This window comes from Suricata suricatta, chromosome 2 (assembly GCF_006229205.1).
Source record: "Suricata suricatta isolate VVHF042 chromosome 2, meerkat_22Aug2017_6uvM2_HiC, whole genome shotgun sequence".
NCBI classification, from domain to species: Eukaryota; Metazoa; Chordata; class Mammalia; order Carnivora; family Herpestidae; genus Suricata; species Suricata suricatta.
In genome coordinates this window covers 6319138-6339451 of record NC_043701.1, presented here as the reverse complement: position 1 = coordinate 6339451, position 20314 = coordinate 6319138, and the positions used below count along the sequence as shown (strand labels likewise).

Below are 20314 nucleotides of genomic sequence, written 5' to 3'. Positions count from 1 at the left end.
GGTGGACTGCCCATCACAGCTCCTGGTGAGTGAGGCGGTGAGACAGTGGAACGTGCTTTATTGGAAATACAGCTCACAGGCTCTGGATCAGACTGCCTGGACCAGAATAGCTGGGCGTGGGGCCAACGGACTCTATTTTTAACAAGCCCATGGGATAATCCCAGTGGAAAGTCAGAATTGGAAACCACCAATTTAGTTCAGTGCCCCATGTTACAGGCTTGAAAAGAGACCATAATTAAGAGATGTTCCCAAGCGCACACACCTGATTAATAATAGGTTTGGGGCCACATCTCACTTGGCTGGTCCTGGGCTCTTTCCACTTCCCAAACCTGGGGCAAGACACGACGTGGCCTGCTGCCATTAGCTGCTTCCCCCTCCCCGTAGCCGAGGCTGCTCCGGGCCGGGGGAGATAGACCTTCCCGAAGAATGACCCAGATGATGTCCACCCCACACCAGTACTAAATGAGATCAGCTCAGAGTGGCCTGGAAATCTGATCCAGAGACCACTTGACCTGCAGTTGATCTTTTCCCCCAAGCCAGGAGCTCACTTCACATTGTTTCCTGATTGACACCATTTCGATGGTGGCTTCCAGACCTCCCCATACCCAGTAGATGCTGTTTATTCCCGTCGCCCCATGTCCTGGCTGACTCACCCTCTCCTGGCCGTCAGCTCTCTCCCCTTCCCCACTGACCCCTCATTTGAGTGTCCAGAAGCCCCCTCTGCCCTGTCCAATACCCGCCTTCTGTTTCTGGCTGGTACACTTTTTTCTTTATTGTCAAGTTGGTTTCCATATGACACCCAGTGCTCTTCCCCACAAGTGCCCTCCTCCATCACCACCACCCCCCTCTCCCTCTCCACCTCCCCTTCAGCCCTTAGTCTGTTCTCAGTATTCAAGAGTCTCTCATGATTTGCCTTCCTCCCTCTCCCCAAATATTTTCCCCCCTTCCCCTCCCCCATGGTCTTCTGTTAAGTTTCTCCTGTTCCACTTATGAGTGAAAACATATGGTATCTGTCCTTCTCCACCTGACTTATTTTACTTAGCATGACACCCTCGAGGTCCATCCATGTTGCTATGAATGGCCAGATTTCATTCTTTCTCATTGCCATGTAGTACTCCATCGTATGTATAAACCACATCTTCCTGATCCACACTCATCAGCTGATGGACATTTAGGTTCTTTCCATGATTTGGCTACTGTAGAAAGTGCTGCTATGAACATTGGGGTACATGTGCTCCTATGCGTCAGCACTTCTGTATCCCTTGGGTAAATCCCCAGGAGTGCTATTGCTGGGTCACAGGGGAGTTCTATCGATGGTTTTTTGAGGAGCCTCCACACTGTTTTCCAGAGCGGCTGCACTCCCAGAGCGGGCACAGGAGGGGGCCCGTGGCTGGTGCACTTTTGTGTCCCCCGACCTTCCCTCCTCGGCACTTCTCCTGGGCTCATCTATTCTCGCCCCCACCTCCCCTCTCCCTCAGCTTCTCCTGTTTGAGAAGATTCCTCTTCATCCCAAGGCCAAATCCTGGGGCTGAGTCGAGGGGAGGCATTTGGCCAGAAAGGCTGAAGCCCCCTCCCCGGGAGCAGCGCCGTCTGCCTCGGAGGCCTCACACCTGGGGCTCAGCACACCTGGCAGGGGCAGGGAGCCTGTTCCGGGTACCAAAGCCCAAAAACCTTCGGAACCGGCACGGGGACTCTCACCCACCAGGACAGTCAGGCCACACCCTCCTCCCCCCTGCAGGGGACCCCACACTGTCCCCTCCTAAAGCCACAGAACATGTGGATTCCATCCCTGAAGCTCAAAGATTCTGAGGGGCTCCGAAGACCCCTTGGGTGTTTTCTGTCCCCAGTAATGAGTGGGCAACGTCTGCATTTGGGAGGGGGGGCAGCGGCGCTGGACCCTCTTCGAGGACTCCTGCCATCCCAGTGCAAGAGCACGCCCCTGGGGACGGGCGGCACTGGAGTTGGGGTTGATCTCTCCTCCTCCTCTCAGAAATCCCTCGTACGGTTTCGGAAGCACCATTCCCCCCTGGCAAATGCCCCAACTTTCACGCAAGAGACCGACGAGGCCCTGACTTCAAGTGAATTCGGCAACCGGGGATCAAAGTCGGCCTCTGGTGTTCCGCTGTGTCATGTGGGGCCTTAGATTTTCTCTGCGCGTCACCGGAAGGCCCGTGTGGCCTTCTGAGCCCCGAACGAAGACGCTGGACCTCTGCTCCGGCCGTTCCCGGTGTGTTAGTATCAGCCGCCGGGTCTCGCGCTCAGTGGCCTCTTTGTGTCCATTGACTGTAGGCAACAATTTATTGAGCTGTTTCGTCTCTGTGGACCCTGGCCCGTTAGATCCCTACCCAGGAGGGACCAAGTGGATTTTACTGACTCCAGCACAACTTGGTCTGGCAGGTAGCCCCCCATTCCCACACCCCCCCCCCACTTCTCCGAGGATCTCTTGCTTGCGAATTACTCCCTGTACCCATTTCGGTGCCAGTCATGCACACAGATGTGAACCCAGAACTGCATGTCTGATGGAGACAGACGAGACCGTCACTGGCAGGCTGGCAGGAGCCCAAGGCTCCAGAGGGAGGGTGGGAGAAGCGAGGCTCCAAGGGACCCCAGTGGCCAAAATCACAGCCAAGGGCACAGCAGAGCACGTGGAGGGCAGAAGCCACTGGACCCCCAGTGGGCGCTGGGTGACCCCTGCAGAGGGGCCAGAGCTCCGTATCCTGCAGTAGCATTCATTCCGTAAAGTCTGAGCTGGGCCCTAGGCTCCGGGCAAGTATTTGGCACATTTGTTTGGTAGAGCAGGTTGCAAGGCCGAACTTTCCACCAAGACTCACTGTTTTGGGTTGGGGTTCAGGTGCTGGGCGGTCAAAGAATAACACGAATACCCACCTGAAGCTGCCAGAGAGGTCGGGGTGGCGGAGCCCACTTGAGTCTTTGAGAAACACAGGAGGTGAAACCGAGGGGTCTGGGTCCATCTCGTCTTTCCTACTAGAGGTTTCAATTTGGGGGACTTAACAGCTGTTATGGGGGGCAAAAGCTGGCATAATAAAAGGGCACCTGGATTTGAATCAGGGACCTTTTGTTTTGTGGTCAAATGCTCTACCCCTGAGCTATACCCCCACCTGCCAATAGGCGTCTGATAAACTGTTTAATCCTGAAGAGCCACCCCCTGACTGTTTCCGTCTCGAGATGTGTTCTTGGTAGCGCTCTGCCTTCCTAACACCCCTGCAAACGTGCCCTACGCGCTACACCCATCCCTGCCCCTCCCCTCCACTGTCACTCCCTCCTCCCCTCAGCCCCTGGCTGTAGGCACTAGCCTTGATCACACTGAGGTTTGCAGCTGGAGTATCTTTCAGACTCACCTGGACGAGCAGGGCTCAGACAGAGGTCGGGGATGGGGGGGGAGGTTTGGGCCCCACCTGGGAGTCCCTGAGCCAGGCTCTCGGGGAAGGTGACCAGGGACAACATGAGCTTCTAACAAGCTCCTGATGGTTTTGGAGCTATTGATTACTCTGTGCCCCACATGGTATAGTTCTGGGGGAAAAAAGGTAATTCAAATCATGCCCAAACCACACTTGGTTTGATGACCAAGTTACAGCTAGAATCCACGTGTATGGTTAGAGGGCTCTGCACGGAACTGGGCACGTGACGAGCGGTCCCCTTCATAGCTTTTCTCTCCCTTATTGCCCGTCTGTTGCATCCTTCCATGTATAAGCATGCGGTGCGTGGAAAGCAGTGAAGTGGGAATCAGAGATCCGTGGTCACCGGAGCACAGACACGGGACAGGGTGATGGCAAACAGGAGGTCAGGGCAAAAGGAAGGGCCAACAGGTGACACACAGCCTGGAAGCAGGGACTCTGTGATACACAGTCAGAGGCTCTGGTCCTGAACGGGGGTTTCCGGTGAGCCCCGCGTCCCCTGTGTGGTGGTGCCTGTCACTTCTGATCTCCAGTGGGAGCTGACTGCCTAACCTCGTCCACACAGCCCTCCGTCTGTCCTTCTCTGGAGACTTCTAGAAAGCTTCCCTGCTGAGAGCACTGCAGCCTCTTCCCCAGTCTTTGAGTGGGGCACTAATGACTGTTTAGAGAGCTGGAATGGTCCCTCTTCCCTTCCCTAATGCTCAGGTTTTACTTCCCCGGTCGACTGTCCCTAGTCCCACTCCGACCCTCCGCATGATGGGCTCCCTGGGCGGTCTTACGTTGCTTCCTCTGCTCCCCCCACTCTTCTCGCTCCTTACTCCTTGGCTTTAAAGGGAGATGCCTTACCGGAGAGGTCACAGCCCAAATCAGCAGCCCAGTGGGACGACGTGGGACCAGATACAAGGACTGCCTATCTGAGCGCCACACACAGGCCTTTACCATCTCCTAAACGGGGGCCACGGGTCTCTGCCTCTGTGGATCTTTCCCCTGGAAAAGGTAGCAGCCGCCATACAGAAAAATACTCCGTATCCACTAAGAAAGGTGTCCAAAAGCTTTTTTATTGTCACAAAAAAGTAATCTGGTCCTTTTGATGTTAAAAACATCATAGAAGAATAGCTTCATCTTTGTAAGAGAATGATACGCAGATTATAAACATCTCTGAAATGACCTATTTGTTTTTCTCACACGTTAGTTTTGTTTTAAAGAGAAAAAAAGCAACGATTTGGGGCTCTGGGTGTCTCAGTCGGTTAATCGTCTGACTCTTGATTTTGGCTCAGGTCATGATCTCACAGTCCGTAAGCTCAAGCCCTGCATCGACGCTGCGCGGACGGTGAAACACCTGCTTGGGATCCTCTCTCTCCTTCTCTGTCCTTCCCCAACTCTCACACACAGTCTCTCAAAAGAAATAAATAAACATTAAGGAAAAGAAAAGAACTATTGGAAATACATCACAGAATTGCTAGGAGGCAGAAACCAAGGCTCGGGGAAGGCATGGCCACATCGGCCTCAGAGCTGCTGAAGTCAGCGTCAGGGTCACGGCAGAAATCCCACCGTGAGGCCGGGCGCTCAAGGGATTGCCGATGCACCATCCAGAGACAGCCACTCTGGGTGCTTTGTCTCTCGTCCGGGGCTTGGCCCCCCAGAAGAGAGCATCCACGTGGGACACCGGGGATCGGGGCATGCCCGCCTCCTCGTTAGAGAAGGTCCCAGATCCCAGATGCATCAAAGAAAAGCTGGGATGTCACCGGATGGGTGTCGAGAAGCCAAACTCCCAAATGTCCACACACCAGTTTTTGTTGAGACCTTTGCGTCAGGAGATGTATGGGGGGCGGGGGCGGCTGTCCTTGAATAGAAAACTAGTCATTGTCCCCTCTGGATGTGCGGGGAATGGGGGCGTTAGGAGTTCCGTGCCTTCTTGTTCTTCATCTGTTGCTCAGGCATCTGCTAAATATCCCTTTGAATTAAGTAACGAGGCTGTTTCTCTTATTACAAAGCTCAACTCATCCTTGGATAAAAAGCAGAAAGGCCATCACATACATCCAAATGGGAGATGTCATAGTGTGTGTGTGTGTGCATGTGGGCGCACACGCGTGCGCAAACCCATACATGTGTACAAGAGTTGAACATTAGAGAAAAGCTCTGGGGATTATAAAATATGAACACAATATAGAGACATACACACATGTAGGCAGATGTAGCAACTTCCTTTTTTTTAATGTTTATTTATTTTTGAGGGGGGAGGGGCAGAGAGAGAGGGAGACAGAGGATCTGAAGCAGGCTCCGTGCAGGGCTTGAACCCTGGAACCCACAAACCACGATCATGACCTGAGCCGAAGTTGGATGCTTAACCAACGGAGCCACCCCCGTGCTCCACAACTTGCTTTTTGAACTTGAGGAGGTGCCCTTGCCGGGAGCCGCACCGGCCTTGCTGGGTGACACGGTCACAGTAAGGAAATGGCAGACGTGCATAGCTCCTGCCATGAGAGGCGGGACTGGCATCTCCTTCTGCTACTGCTGCTCATGTGAAATTAAGCCTGTTGCTATTGCTTAGGCCTCACAATGTTCCAAATCCCCCTGCCCCTGCATAAGGGATTTTAGATCAAAGTGCTGCAGATGTTTGCCAAAAGGCTCTTCTAATGAGCCTTGCAGACCCAAAACATAAGGGGGGCTGAGAACACAAGAGTTACAATTAACTCTGGTCTGGAGAAAAAGAGCCTAACAGAGATAAGAAACAGACAAAGACCAGACTTAAGGTGCTGCATGTATTTTCGCTATTGGAGTCACAAATACCCTCCCTTGTACTGACTTCAGCTATGAGGATGGATAAGAAACTAGAAACCCAGGTGCAAGGTCAACAACACACAGGGCCCCCATTATGCTTACTTCAAGGAAAGGGCTTTCTCTGGCAACTTGTTAACAAACATTCTTTCTCTTGTGGTTTATGAGCCAGATAAAATAACTCCCAGCCTATCTTTATACAATAAAACCTATGTTTTAGTTTTAGCATTACTAACTTAAATAATATGTATATTATCCTGTTTTTTACTAAAAGTATCTTGTTATTCTCTTAATTGTAAAATTTACTTTACTGTAAGTGCATTACATGATTTCATTATAAAATGTTAATTAAAAACAAAGTCATAATTATTGGCCAAACCCCAACCCATACAAAGTAAGATGGGTTTGTTACTTTCTTAACCTTGGGGACTGATGCCAAGAATAAATTGGGATGGTTCTACAAAAATACTCCTGTAAACCTTGTCTCTGTACACCTTTGATAACTGAAACACCTTATCACTAAGAGTTAGAAACTGTAAACAATTTCTATTTTCTGATGTCATGTTACTGCTTAACCAATAAAAAAAGACACCAAAGCGGACTGAACAGAGATGTCTGCCTGGTGACCAAGAAAGAAACGTGCGGCTCTCTCATCTCTCTCTCAACAACACCGTCCATCCTTCAGGGGACCCTGGACCTGCTGGAGCTGGACTCCGGCATGCCCTGACCTCCTGTGAAATTGCACTGAGATGGATTCATACGGGAGGCAGGTGAAACCATGGACCCAATAGCATAGAGCTTCGACCATCTTGCCTTTGGTTTCAGCACAGCAGTCACTGAGCAGACAAGCTGAGTGTTGCAGTGCAGTTGTTGGGAAGTCCGCCGTCTCCATCTGTGTCCGGAAAAGAGAACACAGGCATCTAAGTGTCCATTGTATGACTTTGAGCTTCCCGTCAGCCTTGGCGTGGCCCTTCCTCCTGTTCTGTCCCAACACTTGGTCCCTAAAGGTTTTGTCCTTCACCGGGAGCTCTATTCCAAGAAGGAGAGGCACACAGAACATTTAACCACGGCTCAGAGCACAGACACTCACCAATGGGATGCACACCAGCCATAAGCAGCCATCAGATGCCGGCCGGATGAAGAAGTTGCCTCCAATCCCTTGGCCAATTGAATCCATGTCATCAGTTAATCAGCTAGCTTCCCAGGGACGGTCCCCGGGCTCTCAGATCTTCAGCCCTGACCAATCCACCAGACTTCCACCTTCCTCAGTGACAAGTGGGGCAGAAAAGCAATTCTAGATCCTCCCTGCTCTCTTTAAGGGCTTTTGCCAGGAGCCGACTCCACACGTTGTATCAGCCTAGGCACACCATTCTCGAAACCGGAACTGGTTCTGCCAGATGAGACCTTCACTGGCCGGATGGCAGGGAGCCCACAGTGCTGAAGGGAAGGCTGGAGGTGCAGGTTCATGTGAGGCAGGGGCGACCCAAGGGGACTCGGCCAGCCAGGCTCTCGGGTGCTGCCAACCCTGGAATCTGTGTCACTCATTCTGTGTAGTGTGTTTCAGGAGCACCTGTTTGGCCAGCGGTGCTGGGGGGAGATAGGGAGAAAGTCGCCTTTATTTTTGGCCTCTGCAGCTGCAGGAGGAGACATTTCTCCCCTCATGGCTCCCATAATTGGGCATCCTTAAACGATGGAAAGAGGGTTCAAAAGTTGGGAGGGAAGAAGAAAAACAATACACCTGAATTGGAACCAGGAACCTCTAGATTGTCAATCAAACACTTTATTCAGGAATAACCAGTCTTGTCTAATAAGTGTGTTTCAATTTTGAACTTTAAAGCAGAGTCGAGGGGTGTTTGGGTGGTTCCGTTGGTTAAGCGGCGAACTTTGGCTCAGGTCATGATCTTACAGTTGATGAGTTCGAGCCCCGTGTCAGGCTCTGTGCTGACAGCTCGGAGCCTGGAGCCTGCTTTGGATTCTGTGTCTCCCTCTCTGTCTGCCCCTCCCCCATCTCTCTCTCTCAAAAATAACTAACCATTAAAAAGAAAGTAAAGCAGAGTCGAGTTCTCAGCCATGGGCTGTCACCACACCTAGCAGTATGGCGCCACTTCGATCCGTCCCCACCCCAGCACGCCCATACCTTCCCTGCCTTTCCTGCGTTTTCTCCCCTCTGCGCACCTGGCCACGCTCTGTGCCTACAGCCCCCCTTTTACATTCCCTCGGTCCTGGGATGAAGGTACTAACTTGAAAGATCACTGATGTTCACCACCAAATGCTGTTTAAAATTACATAGTGTTGTATGTTCCAAAATAATTTGCTAGCCACTTGGAATCACTGGATGTTACAATTGAAGTTAGCAGGGGAGGAGGGTGTGCCTCCCCAAAGCAAAAGTTCCCAGGTACTTTCTCTGTCCGACTAAATCATAATTCCTAGGGCTAATCCATACTTTTTACTAAGATCCCTAAGTAATTGCAGATAGGCTGTGTAACTGCTGATCATAAGATAAACTTTTAAGAGGAACTTAGGACCTTCTGCCACACATACATCATTCATAACAGCACCATGACATGTGCCACATCCCAGAGTGCCCACCTGAGAAAAGGAGGAGCCTACTTAGGTCATGTATTTGTCAATAAGGTAAGCCACCTACAGGGGGCACCCGGATTTGAACCGGGGACCTCTTGATCTGCAGTCAAATGCTCTGCCCCTGAGCTATGCCCCCTGGCTATACTCCCTTTCTTCATTAGCATAGTTAACCTGTGACACCATCCTGAAGCATTCCACAGTGTACTGTACATTCTATTCACTCTTGGTCTGCCTGTGAAACTGGCAAGCCCATGAAAAAGTGACTGGAGACCATCCTCTGGCCAGGAGTTCACACTTTCATCCCCCCACCCCCAGAGGCTCCTTGCTGGTCCAACAGCACTTTTCCACTCTGAAGCCACCACCTGAATTTCTTCCCTAAACTGCAGTCTCCTTGTCTCCCCTCACTCAGTACCTGGGGGGTGGGGGGAAGGGAGAGGAAGTGGAGAAGCAAGCCTGTATCAGCTATGTCCACAATACTGCTTCATAACAGACCATCCCCAAATTCAGATGCACGCATCGATAAGTATTTACTTTCTTGTTCATAGGGTCAGCGACACGGATGACAACCGGTTGGTCTAGTCCGGGCTTGACCTGGTGCCCCTGCTTCAAGCAGGGGGTCCGTCGGTGCTTGGTTTTTTTACGTGAGTTGGGCACAGGTCTGCTCCTTCTGCTCCTTCCTTGGTCCAGGTTGGAAGAGTCACAGCTAGCAGGGAGACTTTTCTCACGGCAGCGGCAGAAATGCAAACAAGTCAAGCCCAAGTACACAAGCAGATTTCAAGTCTCTCTTGGTATCACACATGCTAATATCCCATCCGTGAAAGTAAGTCATAGGACCAAGCCTTAAATCAAGGGCAGGGAGGGGCGCCTGGGTGGCTCAGTTGGTTAAGCATCCGGCTTCCAGCTTCAGCTCAGGTCATGATCTCACGGTCTGTGGGTTTGAGCCCTGCATCAGGCTCTGTGCTGACAGCTCAGAGCCTGGAGCCTGCTTCATATTCCGTGTCTCCCTCTCTCTCTGCCCTTTTCCTGCTCATGCTGTCTTTCTCTGTCTCTCAAAAAATAAATAAAAAACATTAAAAAATTTTAAATCAAGGGCAGGGAAACCTATCATTTTTTTTTGAGAGAGAATGTGTGTGCAAGTAGGGGAGGGGGAGTGGGAGAGGGAGAGGGAGGGGGAGGAGGATAGGGAGAGGGAGGGGGAGGGAGAGGGAGGGGGAGGGGGAGAATCTCCAGCAGGCTCCATGCTCAGCCTAATGCAGGGCTCGGTCTCCCAACTGTGAGACCATGACTGGAGCCAAAAATCAAGAGTCCGATGCTTAACTGACTGAGCCCCAAATCTATTCCACTTTTCATGGGAGAATGTGAAAAGTCTTGTGGCAAAAGGCACACACAGAGCAAGTGCAGAACTGGGGCCAACATTTTAATCTACCATCGTCTGCTCTCTTGGTCATAACTTCTTACATCTCTCGCACATGCATAAGGTACTTAGCCTTATCCCAAAGCCCTCAACGCCTCATTCAGTAAGACCAAGTCCAGGATCTCCTGATATCCGTTAGATCCAGGCAAGGCTTCTCTCGATCCAGAGACCTACAGCCTCAAGAAACAAATGATCTGCCACCCATACACCCCAAGTCCAGCGATGGTGCAGGAACAGACTTACGCAGTAAATGTAAATGTTTATGTTCAATGATTGATCACCATGGGAAACACACACGGTCATAGACGTTGAAATGCTAGGCGTAGGTGGCCACGCTCTCCTTTTACCTTTTGTTATAGACAGGGCCCCCTTCTAGATACCGATTTGAGTATTTGCCAGCCTTTTAATAATAACATTGTATAACACCCCACCCCCAACTCAGTGGCACACAGTGTATGCGTTCCAGCAGTCGGGAATATTCCTGAGTGGGCTCTGGTTCTGCTCCCCGGGAAGAGCTCCCCGCCCACTGTTCTGCACAACTCGTGGGCCCACCCTCCAAGATGGCTTCCTTTTTTTCCTTCCTCCTTCTCTGAAATTTCTGGAGAGATCTTTGGAAAACATGTCTTTGTGTGTGTGTGTGTGTGTGTGTGTGTGTGTGTGTGTGTGTGGCTGGGCATTCCTCTCAGCTTTTACTTCCCAGTCTTGGTGACTTTCTGCCCTGGCTAGTAACGCTTTCGCCAATATAGCTCTCTCAAGCCATGGGTGGGTTTTCTATGTATTTAACTCCACGTGCCAAAAGCCATGACCACAATTCTCTTTGACGTATTCTCTCCCTCCAGCTCATTTATAAGTTCTCAGGCACAGCCTTAGTCTTTCTAGGAATACTTTTGTCCAACTGAGAGGATGTACTTGGCATTGGCTTAATTCTTCGGTGATCTTAACGAAGCCCGTTTAAGCGATGAGCACATGAAGCTCGATTCAGTTTGGGACTATGTCTTATTGGAAGGCTCTGGATTTAGCCTTTTTGCTAATGTGATAGAATAACAGCCTCACCTTTGTTTTGGAGGGGATGGCTTCATTCCTCTCACTGTGCAATTCTGAGCCATCTAGATTGCCTCTCAATTCTGACTGCAAACCAGTAAGTTCTCTTCTGAACTCAAATCTTTTTTGTAGTATTGTATCAAAAATAGCCTGCAACTAAACAGCTCAGGCATTCAGTACGTTTCCTTGTAATATCCTACCCTTAACACTACAAGTTCAAGTACACTTTCTGCCTTCCAGGTTATCATGAGCCTCTGAGTTCCCGCCCTCAATAATAGTCACACCACTAATTTCCCAGCGGATCTTCACAGCCCCCTTGCCGCCCACTCCTTCATCACGAAGACACGCCATGTACTTGGGCTTTTGTTACAGCAGGAGGCCCTTTCTGTGTGTCAATTTTAGTACCTGCCAGTCTTGTTCATAAGAGTGCTGCAAAAACACCCCACACCAGTGACACACAACAATAGGCATTTATTCTGCCCGTGAGTCAGAACGTTCAATGTGAATCAATTGATGGAGGCTGGGATTGGCTGGGTGAGCCCGCGTCAAGCCGTGGGCCTAGCGGGTGTTGGCTTTTCCAGGTGAGCTGGGCTTGAGCTGGGACCACGTGTGATCTTTCTGGGGCCCAGGCTGAAGGGCCAGCAGCTCACAGGACAAACCCGTCTCACAGTAATGGCAGAAGCGCCAGAGGACAAACCCAACTTTGCAGGATGACCTCTAGCCCCTGCCTGCATACACCTGCTAACATCCTGTTGGCCAAAGCAACTCACACAATGTGCCAGTTGCCGACTTTTTGACTCTTGGGTCCAAATTCATGCTTCCGTACCTGCCCTGCAATAACCAACTGGCTTAGGGAAGCCTTTCTCCTATAAGTGAGCACAATGCCGAGAGCTGTCAATAGAGGGCGCTGGAGGGACGCTGCAGGAGAAAAGGGGCTTGTCTCCCTTTTTCCTGCTAGGCGTTGTTTTGGGTTTGGTTTTCGGGGGTTTTTTCCTTCCCCTTGGTCTCTGCTGCAGGGTTGGTCAGTGGTGTGGGTGTGTGAGGACCCAGACACACACCCGGAGAATGAAGTCCCGCGGTGGACCTGGTAGCTCCAGCTGGGCAGGTGACCACACCCCTGCGCCCTCCCAACTCCCTGTGCACCTGCCGGGCGGCCAGCCCGATGGGCCTCTGCCCCTCAGAGGTTTGGTACCAGGGCCCTCCAGGTGCGGATGCTGCACTCTCTAGGCGTCACACCTCCACGTGGCTCTCCTGTGCCCAAGAGGTTTGCTTCCTCCTTGCCTGGAGACTGAACATGTCAGGTTGTGGCAACCTGGAGAGTGGGCTGCAGCCCCAAAGCCCCCTTTCCAACTTTGTCCTTCCGTGGGTCCTGTAGGGACCCATTCAGCCAGAAGGCCTGTTGAGATCCCGCTGTGAACCAACAGGAGGAACGCACATATCCCTGAGGTAGCTGGAGGGTGCGCCCCTGGTGCAGTGGGGTCCCTCAGTTGAGGATCGGTATTAAGTTGCCTGGGAGACTGAGTGTACAGTGTCATATGGCTTGTTGGGTCCTGCTTTCCTTTGTTTTAGAGAATGTGCGCATGACCTTTTGATCAAGATGGATTAGAGACTGGAGTTAGTTTTCTATGACCTTTAATTATAGTTTCGGTGAGTGGGCAAATTTCAGATTGAAACTCCCTTCCTGGTCAGGGGCACTTTACCCATAAGTCATCATGTTCCCCTTTAAAGAAAAATAGCCTTCTCTTAAGCTTTGGTTAATATTATACTATATGCGTAGAACAAGACCCTCGTTAATGTATTTCATTCCTGTTTTTGAAACTCTGTAATAAATATGTTATTGTTCTCTTTTCCATGGAAACAATGATCTTTTCTGGAACACGTGATTCTTACCTAAAACCTCAGAGTTACAAACAGCGTGATCATTACAGACAAAATGGCATCACCTGTGGGATATAAAGCTCCTAAGCATCACGGTAAAGTGCAATCCTGCCACCATTCATGTTGTCTGTGTTCTTTCTTATAGATACTGCGCCGACACCAACTCCCTACTCAGAGACCCTTAGACTCTGGTGCGTGGGCTGGTCCCCCGCAGGGCCCTCTCCCTGGGGATAACTTTAGTTTTCTTTGCACCTTTGTAGTTACTCTCCTTTCATAATGTAATTCTTTATATTAAATTTCCCATTTAAGTTCCTGTGTGGTTTCTTCTGGTTAGTTCCAGAATGCAGCACACAGCCAAGCCCAGAGCAAAGAGGTGCAGAGCACACTCATCTCCAGGGGAAAAATGGAAAAGTCACAAAGCAAAAGACACGGACACAGAGACGTGAATTGCAGCTGGCGGGTCAACCTACCCTACTTCAGCAGGCCAGGGGAGAAAAGACACCTGAAAAAATACCTGGGTCAGGGGAAAACAGGTGGGGACGGCCACTGAAGACATTACATTCAATGTGGTCATCGGCAATAAAGCAAAGCTCCAGCAGGGGGCACCCGGATTTGAACCGGGGACCTCTTGATCTGCAGTCAAATGCTCTACCCCTGAGCTATACCCCCTCATGTAGGGCAAGATCCTCTTGATATTACTTCACCTGTGACACCGCACCAAGCCTTCCACACTGCACTGTAAGTGCTGGTCGGCCTGTGAAAGCGGCAGGTGCACCACAACTCACTAAGGCCACAATTTGGCCAGGACACCGCCTTTGTAATTCCCCAGAGACCCCTCGCTTGTCTCCTAACACTTTTCCACTACAGCCACACCTGAACTGCAAGAGGCACCAGGCTTCTGCGGACCCCAGCCCCCCACCCTCCCCTCCTTCCCTCCTGCTCTGCCCCAGCCTCCCCAGCCTCCCCCTTGCTTGCGCTCTTGCCTTCACATCTTCCCCCCTCTTCCCAGCCCAATCCCCTCCTGACGCAGTCTCCTAGGGGCTTGGTTGGGCACTAGAGAGACAGGAGCCCCTGAATCCTTCCCGCAGCACAACAGAGGAAGCTAGCGGGAGGCATAAAGGCTGCTGTTTGGAAGCCCACAGCCCTGGCACGAGGGTCCCCGGTTTATGGTCAGAGATCTCTGTCCTCTGCCCTGCGGGCAGGAGAGCCCAGGCCCGCATGTGCCCACGCCCCCGCTCTCCCTCCCTCCCCACGGCAGACCTGCCCCCACATAGGGAGGACACACACCAGTCCTTCCTAAAAAGCACCAGGACGGCAACCTATGTTACGGCATCAGAGACCAGTGAGAGTCACGTTTCAGAGCCCACAGAGGCTACCGAGCTCTGCGGCGGAAGATGCGGTAAAAGAGGGGAGATACTTTTCTCACTCCTGTGCAGCTTACTTTTATCACTACTGTGTTACACAGACAACATGTCTCGCTTTAAAAATACAATGTGAATTCGGAATAAGTATTCCGGTGAGAACAAAGGAGCTCCCCATCCAGGATGTTTCTGACACCATCGACCTGCTACCGTGCTGCTGGCTGTTCGCCCACCCTAGAAAACACCATCTTTTTATCAAGGGATGTGATCAGGGAGCTGGGCGCCTGCCCTGGCGAAGTCCATTTGGCGGAGCTGGTTCCTGGCCTCCACGCCTGAAGTTTCTGAGTCCATTGAATAAGCCCAGGATGGGTGTGACTATCCTGCTCTTTTCTGATTTGTGTCCTGTCTTTCCTGCATGTGACAAAGATACTGGTAATTTAACTGACATTATAAGTCAGTAACTGACAGGATCAAACCCTACCTGCGGTTGGAGGCTTTTTCAGTTATTTAGGGGTAAGAGACGAGACTCTTTGTGCTTTGACCTTGGTGTTGTTTCTCTGAGTGTCAGTGCCAACGGAATTAGCCACTTTACTGTCTGGTGCTCCCTGGTGTTCCCAGCACGTTAAGGCCTGGCCCTCATCCGGCACTTCATTCCATGTGACCCTGGCAAGAGTCAAGTTGTCACTGTGTGTCAATGACCGCCAGGTCCCACTTCGTGAAGAGCCAGCCAGATGTTCGCCGCTTTTAGCCCCAACAAGACCAGAAGACGATGCCATGTTCCTCCGCTTCCTGCAAACTCCTTCTGGCATCAATTTTCACACTGCCAGCATTCTGTGTCAAAAATAGACACTGATCATGGCTAAATGAAACAAACAAGGAAATTATTGGCACGATGACAAAAATCTCAGACCACTAAAGGAAACCTAGAGATCGACACTCAGAAAATGGGCAGAATTAAAGCGCAGCTGGGCGGGGGGAGGGGAGGGGAGGATCTTTTACCCCCAAACAGCATCCTGCTTATTAGGGGGCTGGTAATGCCCCCACTGGGTACTGGCTGTTGCTATCAGCCCCACCGCCAATGCCAGAGCTGTGCCCACCCCATCCAGACTCTCCCTGCTTGTAGGTACCTCGTTCCGTGTTCCGAGTCTCAGTCACGTGCATGCGACCGGCTGAGCTTAGGACCCCACTGGGGTTTGTGGGAGGGTAAAGTCTGGTACTTCTGCCTTTTGTAGTGTAGTTACGCCCTGGTTTCCACTAGCCACGCACAGCTCTAGATTCTCCCCCTCCCCCACCAAAGTGGAAGGGAATTTCAAACGTTGAGAGTGTAAGAAAGACAGTTACAGACACCTGCCACAAGTATCATAAATGAGACGGCATCAATGCCAGAGGAAGGAATGGCGACAATTGTGCGGAGCTGGGAGAGCCTGAGGGAAGCTTCTAGCGAGGCCTGATCTGCCACTTCTCTCTGGCCACCAACCCCCTTTTAAATTCCAGTGCAGTTAACGTACAGTGTTATGTTAGTTCCAGGTGTGCAGCGATTCAACCCATCCAGGTACTGCTCAAGGCTCATCAAGGTCCGTGTACTCTTAACTTCTCTCTCCCTTCTTGCAGGAATGCCAACACCAAGTCTAAGCGGGCCCGCACCACAGAATATTATTCGTTGATGAAAAGAAATGAGCTGTCAAGCCACAAAAAGACATGGAAGGACCTTAAATGCCCATAAGCTGAGTGAGAGCAGCTAAGCTGAAGCGGCTGTATACAGTGTGTTCCAACCGCCTGACACCCTGGGAAAGACAACTACCTACGGTAAAAAGGCAGCTGGTCGCCAGGGATTTGGGGGGCGGGGGAGGGATGGACAGGCGGAGAAGGGGGAGTTTTAGAACAGTGGAACTGTCTCTTATGATGCTAGTGTTTGTGGATACATGGCATGATGCACTGGTCAAACCCATAAAACTGTAGGAGCCTTCATGTAAACTACGGGTTATTAATGTACCAATATTCATTCACCAATTTTTACCAAATGTACAACACTAGCGAAGGGCTTAATGACGTGGAAACTGGGGCGGGGTGGGGGGTAAGGTGAGGGCATCTCTGCACTTTCTGCCCAGTTTTTCTGTAAACCTGAAACTTGTCTAAGAAATAAAGTCTACAACATACATATTTTTAATGACAGCAGTGGGGATTCCCTGGATGGTCAATCAGAGATCACGTGATCTGTGTTCAAAGGACCCACCTAAGGGCCAAGGCGCCCTTCACCCACCCCCGCAATCGGCTTCCAGAACTCTTAACACAGCAAGGCGCTCACGTCTTCCGTGGGCTAGCCTGAAGCCTGGGGGGGCGGGGTACGGGGGGGGGGGGTCTACCGGAGGGACGAGGGACCCGTTTCCTGCCAGGCCACCTTCTGCACCTGGCAGCTTCTCAGGCCCCTGCCCAGGGCACTGGCTTTGAGAATCATACACTAACGAGAAAGGCCCTTTAGAATCATCCAGCATGGTCTCATCCCCCACACGTGCCCGTCGGGTCATCTAGGGCGCGTGGGGGGGAGAAGAGGGTGGGGGGAAGGACATGGGTGTCCGAGGTTTCCCCGATAGAGGGCCTGCCCAGGCCTCCCGCATCAGCGCCCCGCGGCTCTGGGCTCCGAGGACAGTGATGTCCTGGGGCCTCTGTGTGCGCCCCCAGACTCCCGTCTGCTTGCTCACGCGAAGGGGGACCGAGCACCGGAGGTGGATCACCAAGCACATGTTGGTCAGAGGGTCGTGGCAAACGGTCTAATCCTGGAGGGGCAATGCAATTTTTCCAGCAAAGCAACTCCTGAGGCGTAAGATGCCCTTTTCCGCCTTTCCACCAACTTCCACTTCCGGGCAATTGAACCCTCCACCGGAAATCAGCTCAATGAAAAAATCCGCCTAATTAATAGGTGGGTGAAAGCAATGTTACGATAACCAGCAAAGTAAAACTCAGGGGGCACCCAGATTTGAACCGGGGACCTCTTGATCTGCAGTCAAATGCTCTGCCCCTGAGCTATGCCCCCACAGAGGACCTGATTCTTAATAAGCATCCTTTAACTATATTGCAATAATCAGGACTCTTCCAGAACAAGGCAACCTGGAGCCTGCAGACCCGCATCCCTCAGAGCAATGCCCTGTGGCCATCAGCCTCCCCTTCATTTCCCACAGAGCTCACTTCCTGTTGGATGGTTCCTCTACTGTGCGGAAGGAGTTAGCACTCAGCCATTTTGTCCCTTGGTTCCAACACCGTGTTTACTGCTTGATTATAATCAGTAAAACAGTCTGATTTTAAAAAGCTGTATATTCAAGCGAAAACATATATGTAAATAAAATGAAATTAAAGAGATCTAACGGGCAGATCTCTATTTTAGTAGAACCCCTCCCCTGCCATTTTCCTCCCACAGTAAAAAAACCCCTCAAACTATATTTCAAATCACCACAGCCCCAAATGTACTTTTTGCAATGTTAAATGCCTATTTAAAAACATACATATTCTCAGATTAAGCCGAGGATGGTCTTAATTATCAAAGATTGGTTGAAATGTATATGATCTATCTGAATCATGGATTTCCTTTACTTACTGTGTGTGCTATTTAAAAAAATAACTGTAATTTAGAATTATATTCCAAAGTATTAAGCACTGATACATATAACTTCTTAGTTGTGTAGACCCTTGAATCATGGCATTTTGAAATTAAAACAATTTTTTTGCCTTTGGTGAGATGAATAATTGAATAAAGTTGCCTTTATTGATATTTTATACAATTATTAAATACATTTTCTAAATGCCAGATTCATTTTATTTTAAATTTTTAATGTTTATTTATTTTTGAGAAACAGAGTGCGCCTGGAGGAGGAGCAAAGAGAGAGAGGGAGTCACAGAATCTGAAACAGGCTTGGAGATGTCAGCACAGAGCCCAATGCGGGGCTCGGACTCACGGACTGTGAGATCATCCCCTGAAACCAAGATGGTATTCAACTGAATGAGCCACACAGGTGTGCCAAAAATACATATTTTTTAATTTATGAAGAAAAAAACCAACCTCCAACCTAGAATTCTAAACCCAGGTAAACTGATATTTAAGCACGAGGGCAAAGAAAGAGCTTGTCAGATGGGCAAGAACCGAGCGCGTGTATTAGAGCAGAACACCCCCACCTGCAGCTGACAGAGAAAAATGAACCCTGGGAGAAACAGGGACATGAAAAGTCCATGGGTGACCCTCCAGGGGTCCCTACAGCCTCTTCCCAGAGCCAGCACCTCACCCCTGATCGCCGCACTCAGAGATCCACACAGCTTCTCCAGGGAAAGACAGAAGGAAGCGAGATATCAGTACTCACTCCTAACCAGCTCCCCGTGGCACCCGTGTCGCCCACAGAAATGGAAGGACCCCAGGGGGCTGGGGACAACACCTGCCAGCCACTGTTGGGTCCCCTCTTTCTTTTGCATCCAAAGCCAGCAGCAAGTCCTGTCGGCTCCACTGTCAGACGTGTCTGCAGCTGAGCATCCTCGCGGCCACCACCAGGGCCTGGGGTCAAGGCCCGGGGTCCGTCGCCCACCTGACCCGTCCTGATACTCTCACAGGTCTCTCCCTTCCGTGCTCCCCTTACTGCCATTTCCACCCAGACCATTGTTCTGACATGAGTGAGACCACATTTCTTGCTCTGCTCAGTAGCTGACCGATCTCCTGAGAACAAAATCCAAGTGCGTTCTATAGCCTATGGGACCGACAGGACCTGGCGCTGGCCACATCCTCTCCTGAGCCCTTACTTTTCTGCCTCCAGCCACACATTATTTCACAAAATGAATAAACTAAACAATAAATTTTAAAAAACTTTAAATGAAGTGTTAAGAACCACTTGTCGAGAGGAGACGTCAGAAGATGAGCAGTTTGACCAACACTTGGGTTTTAATCCTGGTTTGGCTGATCCTGGGGCAGGGCCTAAATTCCAAACCCACTCCTTGCTTGGGTGTTGCAGTTCCCGAGTCTGCCTGAAGATGGCGCCAGAGGAGGCCGCGCTAGATCTGTGGCAGGTGTTCCTCAAAGCGGATCTCCTGACCATCCACAAGGAGCTTGTTTCTAACCCGGGATCATATCTGCATGTTTCATAAGCTCTCAAGATGATTCCTGGGTGCAGAGAGCCGAGACCACCCCAGGGGATGTAGTCCACACACCACGTCAAGTCCTGGGGTGGCCCCTCAGCTTTCCCCCTGTGGTCTTGGAGCTGAGGGGCACATCCATGCTCTATGATGTCTACATTCTATTCCCTCTGATGGCCTCAGGTCTGTGTAAATCTATTCATATGCATCCAATTATATGGCCTTTACATTTTTTGACTGACGGCAGGTGGGGACAAGAGGAAGACAAGCAGCTCAGCGGTTTAGGGACAGGGTTCTAAACCCAAAGTCAGTAAGAGTGCATCGAGGTTCTGATCCTATTAATGAAAGGCTTTCTCTGGCAGGAAGACTTGTCATCTTGCGTCTCTGTAATCAGATGAATGGCACATACTAGTGACTCTGGAGCCCCTTCTGACTATAAATGTTGGTGTCAGTGTTTTTCCAGAAAAACCTAGGAAGAAGCTACAGGGACGGCAAACTGTTGCTTGTTTTGGGTCAGATACGTAAAACTGTAGTGTGGAAGGCTGGCTAGCTGCCAGGAGGCCCAGCCAGGGAACATTTGTGGTGAAAGTTTATAGGGATGGCGGGTGTGGCTGCACAGGTAAAAGGGATTACTAGGCCTACACCTACATCAGGGGGTATAGCTCAGGGGTAGAGCATTTGACTGCAGATCAAGAGGTCCCTGGTTCAAATCCAGGTGCCCCCTGCTGTCTCTCACT

At 50.8% G+C, this 20314-nt stretch overlaps 4 non-coding genes across 4 annotated transcripts; 1 reads left to right on the top strand and 3 right to left on the bottom strand.

Annotated features, from left to right (window-relative positions):
- Nucleotides 1–8841: 8841 nt before the first annotated feature.
- On the bottom strand, nucleotides 8842–8913 carry TRNAC-GCA. Its single transcript has one exon. It is a non-coding gene; the product is annotated as a tRNA-Cys (tRNA).
- Nucleotides 8914–13707: 4794 nt separating this feature from the next.
- Nucleotides 13708–13779, bottom strand: TRNAC-GCA. The gene has a single exon. It is a non-coding gene; the product is annotated as a tRNA-Cys (tRNA).
- A 3651-nt stretch (nucleotides 13780–17430) lies between these two features.
- On the bottom strand, nucleotides 17431–17502 carry TRNAC-GCA. The gene has a single exon. It is a non-coding gene; the product is annotated as a tRNA-Cys (tRNA).
- Nucleotides 17503–20229: 2727 nt separating this feature from the next.
- On the top strand, nucleotides 20230–20301 carry TRNAC-GCA. Its single transcript has one exon. It is a non-coding gene; the product is annotated as a tRNA-Cys (tRNA).
- Nucleotides 20302–20314: the final 13 nt, after the last annotated feature.